Source organism: Macaca thibetana, chromosome 4 (genome assembly GCF_024542745.1).
Source record: "Macaca thibetana thibetana isolate TM-01 chromosome 4, ASM2454274v1, whole genome shotgun sequence".
Classification (NCBI taxonomy): domain Eukaryota; kingdom Metazoa; phylum Chordata; class Mammalia; order Primates; family Cercopithecidae; genus Macaca; species Macaca thibetana.
In genome coordinates this window covers 73,657,868-73,665,960 of record NC_065581.1, presented here as the reverse complement: position 1 = coordinate 73,665,960, position 8,093 = coordinate 73,657,868, and positions in this window count along the sequence as shown.

The window sequence follows — 8,093 nt, the reverse complement described above, 5'->3', positions numbered from 1 at the left end:
GATCCCTTTTTATTCTGAAACAAAAATATATGTGTGTGCATGCATGTGTGTGTGTGTATGTGTGTGTGTGATAAATAAGAAAAAAATCACCAAATATGCATCAAGCCATGATTTATCTGTGGGTATTAGATTTTAGATGATTTTATTTCCTCTTTAGAATTTTGAAGTATATACAATTTCTATAAAACACATTATATTAATAATAGTTTAGAAATAAGCCAATACTATTTTAAATGAGAAAAAATCAAAGCAAGTTAAATAATGTGGTTAAATATTGGCAAAATAGACAAAACCAAGCATAGGATAGAATATAATCAACTATTACGAATTCTAACTATCGAAAAGTATTAAGAAATAAGAAAAATATATATATATAAACAAACAATAGTATTTAAATCCATGAAGCTCAAATCTCAGACCTGGGCAGGAGAATGAAAGATCACCACGTCTGGGTTGTAAATCTGCATAAGCCTAAAGGAAAAGAGCCAAACTATGGCTTTTCTTTTAGTGCTAACAAGGTTTGGATAAATTTCATATTAAATTGAAACCTGGCTACTTCATCTAGGTTTTCCACATAGAAGTGCAAATTCTCTGGCAAAGGAAAAGGTAATAAATCAAAAGTCCATCCAACTCATTTGTTTAAACCTTGTCTTTTGGTTCCAGTATATTGTGAAAATATTCATCCTCTAGGACTTCCAGAGAAAAAGAGAGTACCGGCTGTCCTCATCCAACACCCCTCCCTTCTTTTGTAATCCAGGTGGCAGTTCAATTGGCCCAAAATTCCAAATGGATTGTATAGCTGTCATATCACTCCCAAGAAAACAGAACATTAAAGGAAAAAACAATAAATTATAAAATAAACTATTTTATATTTAGAATCAAAGACTACACAGGAAATTTCTGACTCCCCTACACTAATAACAACTCCAGAAACTCTAGACCAAATGATAGGGTATCAAAAGCACAATGGAAATATCTTTAAGCTGTGTAATTTGCTAAGACACTATAAACTTTTAGGTGAACTTAAGAACACTCATTTTCAAAGATAGTATGTTATGCCAAACATACACATAAACAAATAAGCATCTCTTTTGAAGGTGAAAAAATAAGCCTTTCAAAAGCATTACAGAGCTTATTGTTCATTCAAATAATCAAAGTTCAGGAATGATTCATCTGTATTTACAACTTTCCCCCTCTATGCCCTCTCAACTCAGCTTCTCCAACTATAATATTGGAACAAGGATAATCTGCTAATTCATGACATCTGTTGTTCTTTAGCAGAAGGAAACTTTTGAATCATCCTTCCCCAGTCACTTGAATTCCAATCAGCTCAGAACCAAATACTGTTTTGGCTGTGATTCCATCTTTGAGCCTGAAAATTAACTTCAAGTGCAAACACATAAAGAATACACATATTCTCGGCAACTTGACCACACATTTGATTTTTATAGCAGAGAAAGATCAGTTCAAATTTTAGACAAATACTCAGGCATACGGATTTGGACAAATAACCTTCTGTCTGAGGAGATAGCTTTAGGTAACAAGTTTACTCACTGGTATTACAGTTTTATGACAAGTTTTTATGGTGCCACTGTTCTGGATTAACAAATACCGAAAATACAGGCCAAACTCACATTGAACTCACATTGAAAGAGTTTTCTTCTTTCTTTCTTTTCTTTCTTCTCTCTTTCCTCTCTCTTCCTCCCGCTCCTCTCTCTTCCTCCCTCTCCCATCCTTACAAGAGATAGTTTTCTGTAACATAAAGTGTTATGTAATGTATGGGCACTAGCCTGCTATCCCAGAATGATCCCATTCTTCTCTTCATCTAAAATTTTGTTGCAAATATAGAAATGTACATCCTTATTTTGATTTCCTGTTTTCTCCCCGACCTTTTTCTTAACTCCAAGTAATACAATTTGGCTTCTACTACAATTCCATTCACAATAGCTGCAAAAAAATATACCTAGGAATAAATTTAACCAAGGAGGTGAAAGATCTCTACCAGGAAAGCAAACTACTAAACACTGATGAAAGAAACTGAAGAGGACACAAACAAATGGAAAGACATCCGATTCCCATAAATTGGAAGAATTAATATTGTTAAAATGAGCATACCACCCAAAACAATTTAGATGCAATTCAATTCCTATTAAAATACCAACTGCATATTTCACAGAAATAGAAAAAACAATCCTAAAATTTATATGGAAAGAAAAAATAAAAGAAAGTCAAAGCAATCCTGAGCAAAAAGAACAAAGCTGGGAGGAATATACTACCTCACTTCAAAATATATTCCAAGGCTATTGTAACCAAAAGAGCATGGTATTAGTGTAAACATAGACACATAGACCATATTGAGAACACAATGGAGAACCCAGAAATATAATCGACATGTTTACAGCTGATTTCTGACCAAGGCGCCAAGACCATACACTGGGGAGAGGACAGCCTCTTCAATAAATGGTACTGGGAAAACCGGATAACCACATGCGGAAGAATGAAACTAGATCCCTATATCTCTCACTATACACAAAATCAACTCAAAATGGATGGAAGACTTAATTAGAAGACCTGAAGCTATAAAACCACTAGAAAAACATAGGGGAAACACTCTAGGACATTGGTCTAGGCAAAGAATTTGTCGCTGAGACCCCAAAAGCACAGGTAACTAAAACAAAAATAGACAAATGGTACTATTTTAAAATCATATGCCTTATTAATCTCAAGAGGTATATATCAGGAGACATTTGTAGAAAACATATTCTATAAAATACAGGAAAAAAATAAATCCATTGCAGTCCTCCAAAAATGTGAAGAGCAGTTTGCCTTATCAAGGCACTGGCTCTGGTTTCCAAGAACAAATCCAGTTTAGCTCAATCTCTGGTGGCAAGTCATCATGTAACTAAGTATATTTTGTCAAAATTGGCCATTCTGCCTCAAGAGAGATTTAGGATTGAGCTAGTATAAACATTTTTAAATTGTCACATTCTCACTAATAGAAAAGATGTAACATGGCAACCTGCACTATTCCAAAAAGACTCTATTAAACTATAATTTTTCCTTATTGTCTTACTTACATTGAATATTCCCATTGCCAAAACATCATTATTTGTTCTGATTACTACCAATAAAAGTTAATATTCACATTTAACTCCACAGTGTCACATTTCTAAAATTCAATACGAATACAGTATCTTTCACCTAAAGATTCTTTCCAAAAGTATTTGAAAACTTTTGAGGCCTGAGACAAAAACAAGCAGAAACCAAATCATTTTATTTCGGCAAGTTGATTTCCTTCACATTGGTGCCACCTGACAAATTTCTTGACTCTGACATTTCCTGTTTTTTTTGTTTTGTTTTGTTTTGTTTTGAGACGGAGTCTGGCTCTGTCGCCCAGGCTTTTGGAGTGCAGTGGCCGGATCTCAGCTCACTGCAAGCTCCGCCTCCTGGGTTTACACCATTCTCCTGCCTCAGCCTCCCAAGTAGCTGGGACTACCCCGCCACCTCGCCCGGCTAGTGTTTTTTTGTATTTTTTTTTAAGTAGAGACGGGGTTTCACCGTGTTAGCCAGGATGGTCTCGATCTCCTGAACTCGTGATCCGCCGGTCTCATCCGCCCGTCTCAGATTCCCAAAGTGCTTGGATTACAGGCTTGAGACACCGCGCCTGGCCGACTCTGGTATTTCTAAATGTTCTAAACAGAATATATAGAAATAAAATATGGAACACCCATCCATTTCTTAATCAGAGAAAAAAGTAGACCATGACATTTACTACAAAGGCATTGTATAATAGAATAAAAGTAAAAATAAATTTTTGAACAAGGATGATAGACACACAACATTCAGTGCATTATCTGTAGTCAATAAATGTTAGAAAAACACTGTATATGTTATTCTACCATAATAAGGACTAATACAAAAAGAAAAGAAACATGTTGTAATAACATTCTCAACTCTTGCTTACAAAGTCCTTTCTTTGATAAAACAATTCTGTCACTGAAAGAAAACAGCACATAATACATCTTTAAAAAATAAGTATGCTTAGATTTACTTAAGCCTGTATATGTAAACGTGTCATGGGAGTATTAATAAAAAGAAAAGAAAAATGTTTTCATAGCATGTTATCAACTTTAAAAAAAAAAGAAAAAGATCTACTTCTAGATCCTTGAGGAATCGCCATACTGTTTTCCATAATGGTTGAACTAGTTTACAATCCCACCAACAGTGTAAAAGTGTTCCTATTTCTCCACATCCTCTCCAGCACCTGTTGTTTCCTGACTTTTTAATGATCGCCATTCTAACTGGTGTGAGATGGTATCTCATTGTGGTTTTGATTTGCATTTCTCTGATGGCCAGTGATGATGAGCATTTTTTCATGTGTCTGTTGGCTGTATGAATGTCTTCTTTTGAGAAATGTCTGTTCATATCCTTTGCCCACTTTTTGATGGGGTTGTTTGTTTTTTTCTTGTAAATTTGTTTGAGTTCTTTGTAGGTTCTGGATATTAGCCCTTTGTCAGATGAGTAGATTGCAAAAATTTTCTCCCATTCTGTAGGTTGCCTGTTCACTCTGATGGTAGTTTCTTTTGCTGTGCAGAAGCTCTTTAGTTTAATGAGATCCCATTTGTCAATTTTGGCTTTTGCTGCCGTTGCTTTTGGTGTTTTAGACATGAAGTCTTTGCCCATGCCTATGTCCTGAATGGTACTACCTAGGTTTTCCTCCAGGATTTTTATGGTATTAGGTCTAACATTTAAGTCTCTAATCCATCTTGAATTAATTTTCGTATAAGGAGTAAGGAAAGGATCCAGTTTCAGCTTTCTACTTATGGCTAGCCAATTTTCCCAGCACCATTTATTAAATAGGGAATCCTTTCCCCATTTCTTGTTTCTCTGAGGTTTGTCAAAGATCAGATGGCTGTAGATGTGTGGTATTATTTCTGAGGACTCTGTTCTGTTCCATTGGTCTATATCTCTGTTTTGGTACCAGTACCATGCTGTTTTGGTTACTGTAGCCTTGTAGTATAGTTTGAAGTCAGGTAGCGTGATGCCTCCAGCTTTGTTCTTTTGACTTAGGATTGTCTTGGAGATGCGGGCTCTTTTTTGGTTCCATATGAACTTTAAAGCAGTTTTTTCCAATTCTGTGAAGAAACTCATTGGTAGCTTGATGGGGATGGCATTGAATCTATAAATTACCTTGGGCAGTATGGCCATTTTCACGATATTGATTCTTCCTATCCATGAGCATGGTATGTTCTTCCATTTGTTTGTGTCCTCTTTTATTTCACTGAAGCAGTGGTTTGTAGTTCTCCTTGAAGAGGTCCTTGACATCCCTTGTCAGTTGGATTCCTAGGTATTTGATTCTCTTTGAAGCAATTGTGAATGGAAGTTCATTCCTGATTTGGCTCTCTGTTTGTCTGTTACTGGTGTATAAGAATGCTTGTGATTTTTGCACATTAATTTTGTATCCTGAGACTTTGCTGAAGTTGCTTATCAGCTTAAGGAGATTTTGGGCTGAGACAATGGGGTTTTCTAAATATACAATCATGTCATCTGCAAACAGGGACAGTTTGACTTCTTCTTTTCCTAACTGAATACCCTTGATTTCTTTCTCTTGCCTAATTGCCCTAGCCAGAACTTCCAACACTATGTTGAATAGGAGTGGTGAGAGAGGGCATCCCTGTCTTGTGCCAGTTTTCAAAGGGAATTTTTCCAGTTTTTGCCCATTCAGTATGATATTGGCTGTGGGTTTGTCATAAATACCTCTTATGATTTTGAGGTACGTTCCATCAATACCGAATTTATTGAGCGTTTTTAGCATGAAGGGCTGTTGAATTTTGTCAAAAGCCTTTTCTGCATCAATTGAGATAATCATGTGGTTCTTGTCTTTGGTTCTGTTTATATGTTGGATTATGTTTATTGATTTGCGTATGACCCAGCCATCCCATTACTGGTTATACACCCAAAGGATTATAAATTATGCTGCTATAAAGACACATGCACACGTATGTTTATTGCAGCACTATTCACAATAGCAAAGACTTGGAAAAAACCCAAATGTCCATCAGTGACAGATTGGATTAAGAAAATGTGGCACGGGGGCACGGAGCAAGATGGCCGAATAGGAACAGCTCCAGTCTCCCACTCCCAGCGCGAGCGACACAGAAGACCGGTGATTTCTGCATTTTCAACTGAGGTACTGGGTTCATCTCACTGGGGAGTGCCGGACGATCGGTGCTGGTCAGCTGCTGCAGCCCGACCAGCGAGAGCTGAAGCAGGGCGAGGCATTGCCTCACCTGGGAAGCGCAAGGGGGAAGGGAATCCCTTTTCCTAGCCAGGGGAACTGAGACACACAACACCTGGAAAATCGGGTAACTCCCACCCCAATACTGCACTTTAAGCAAAGAGGCACACCAGGAGATCATATCCCACACCTGGCCAGGAGGGTCCCACGCCCATGGAGCCTCCCTCATTGCTAGCACAGCAGTCTGCGATCTAACCGCAAGGCAGCAGCCAGGCTGGGGGAGGGGCGCCTGCCATTGCTGAGGCTTAAGTAGGTAAACAAAGCCACTGGGAAGCTCCAACTGGGTGGAGCTCACAGCAGCTCAAGGAAACCTGCCTGCCTCTGTAGACTCCACCTCTGGGGACAGGGCACAGATAACAACAACAAAAGCAGCAGAAACCTCTGCAGACGCAAATGACTCTGTCTGACAGCTTTAAAGAGAGCAGTGGATCTCCCAACATGGAGGTTGAGATCTAAGAAGGGACAGACTGCCTGCTCAAGTGGGTCCCTGACCCCTGAGTAGCCTAACTGGGAGACATCCCCCATTGGGGGCAGTCTGACACCCCACACCTCACAGGGTGGAGTACACCCCTGAGAGGAAGCTTCCAAAGCAAGAATCAGACAGGTACACTCGCTGTTCAGCAATATCCTATCTTCTGCAGCCTCTGCTGCTGATACCCAGGCAAACAGTGTCTGCAGTGGACCTCAAGCAATCTCCAACAGACCTACAGCTGAGGGTCCTGACTGCTGGAAGGAAAACTATCAAACAGGAAGGACACCTACACCAAAACCCCATCAGTACGTCACCATCATCAAAGACCAGAGGCAGATAAAACCACAAAGATGGGAAAAAAGCAGGGCAGAAAAGCTGGAAATTCAAAAAATAAGAGCGCATCTCCCCCGGCAAAGGAGCGCAGCTCATCGTCAGCAACGGATCAAAGCTGGACGGAGAATGACTTTGACGAGATGAGAGAAGAAGGCTTCAGTCCATCAAATTTCTCAGAGCTAAAGGAGGAATTACGTACCCAGCGGAAAGAAACTAAAAATCTTGAAAAAAAAGTGGAAGAATTGATGGCTAGAGTAATTAATGCAGAGAAGGTCATAAACGAAATGAAAGAGATGAAAACCATGACACGAGAAATACGTGACAAATGCACAAGCTTCAGTAACCGACTCGATCAACTGGAAGAAAGAGTATCTGCAATTGAGGATCAAATGAATGAAATGAAGCGAGAAGAGAAACCAAAAGAAAAAAGAAGAAAAAGAAATGAACAAAACCTGCAAGAAGTATGGGATTATGTAAAAAGACCAAATCTACGTCTGATTGGGGTGCCTGAAAGTGAGGGGGAAAATGGAACCAAGTTGGAAAACACTCTTCAGGATATCATCCAGGAGAACTTCCCCAACCTAGTAGGGCAGGCCAACATTCAAATCCAGGAAATACAGAGAACGCCACAAAGATACTCCTCGAGAAGAGCAACTCCAAGACACATAATTGCCAGATTCACCAAAGTTGAAATGAAGGAAAAAATCTTAAGGGCAGCCAGAGAGAAAGGTCGGGTTACCCACAAAGGGAAGCCCATCAGACTAACAGCAGATCTCTCGGCAGAAACTCTCCAAGCCAGAAGAGAGTGGGGGCCAATATTCAACATTCTTAAAGAAAAGAATTTTAATCCCAGAATTTCATATCCAGCCAAACTAAGTTTCATAAGTGAAGGAGAAATAAAATCCTTTACAGATAAGCAAATGCTTAGAGATTTTGTCACCACTAGGCCTGCCTTACAAGAGACCCTGAAGGAAGCACTAAACATGGAAA